Source organism: Coenobita brevimanus, chromosome 111 (genome assembly GCF_032717465.1).
Source record: "Coenobita brevimanus isolate Jiangsu-jjx chromosome 111, ASM3271746v2, whole genome shotgun sequence".
Classification (NCBI taxonomy): domain Eukaryota; kingdom Metazoa; phylum Arthropoda; class Malacostraca; order Decapoda; family Coenobitidae; genus Coenobita; species Coenobita brevimanus.
Genome location: NC_137064.1, coordinates 14,120,081 through 14,121,548, shown reverse-complemented (window position 1 = coordinate 14,121,548; position 1,468 = coordinate 14,120,081).

The following is a 1,468-nucleotide window of genomic DNA, read 5'->3' as shown; positions in this document are numbered from 1 at the left end:
AGTCGACGTCATCATGTGGTTGCTGAAAAGATGCCACGTTTGTCAACACACCACCTGCACCACCAGTCACACCATTCCCCTCACTTTCACGGTAAAATTAGTGAGTTACATAGTTACTTGATTTATACAAAACACAGTGATAGACAATATGCTTCTGCACAAACATATAAAACGTGCTGCAGGTTACAGCTTAAATACACATACTTACTTCAGTTATCTGCACAACTCAAATAACTAAATAATCACCAACAATAAATATTCTACACTGTATATATTCATTCATTATATCATAATATTTATTTAATACCAACGAGTGTTACCTTTACTTATACTCCTACATAAAATACGTGTTTCATACATACAACTTATACATTATTATAATCTACCAAAGTAATAAAGAAAAAGTATACCATCACAGTTACTCAGTGAGCGATTAAAAGAACTGTATTGAACATTTATTAATTAAAGCTACCTAGTGGAAACATATATAAATTAAGTTACAAGGTAAACTGAGAGAAAAAAAAATGGCCAACACAAACAAATGACGTTAGCAAGAGTGAACATCTTCAACATTCAATCGTGAAGACAAGAAGTTTCCACACAGTGCATGACTACATATATTGCCACGATGAGGTACAGGTAAAGAACAAGTCAGTGTATATAGTTAATACTGAATATAGTGTATTATATTTTTTATATAAAATAATACAAAATATGGGACTATATAATATCATTTTTGGTAGTGGAATACCTGTGCAACATAGCCTAAACCTTAAACAAGGATCCCAAGGAAACTAAGCCAGTAATTAAACAAACATGAACAACATGGAAAAAGCGTACACAAGCGAGAGAAAAACAAATACTATAGAATATCAATACATACAAAAAAAAAAAAAGAAAGAAAGAAAAAGTAAGAAAGAAAAAAGAGGAAATATGAGTAAGATCACATAACAAACAAATGAAAATAGGTGTCAGTCCTTTTTACATATGCCAAAATACCACTGAAACTACAAACAAAAAAACAAATTGTTGTCTCCACAAGCATCAAAGTGGTATTGACACAGCATCACTTGATCATCGACTGCAGCATATGCTAGGGACTGCAATGCTGAGCCATAAATTATAACATATTAAACGATTGCAATATGTTACACTTATTACTGAATTATGCATAACGACAAACGTTGCATTATATTGCTTGCTGGTATACAACTACAAACGATATGTAACAATTATAACTGTAACTCCATATTATAATTATGTGGCAGCAAACGATGTTGCAATTATATTTACAATTTTTGATGTAACTACAAACAATGCAAATAGTACCATATATGTAACAGTTGCATTAACAAGATGTAACTTTTATGTAACTTTAACTACAATTATGTAACTACAAACGATATGTAACAATTATGTAACGACAAACGATTGCATTATGTTACACTTTGCCAATTAACAGTTGCAT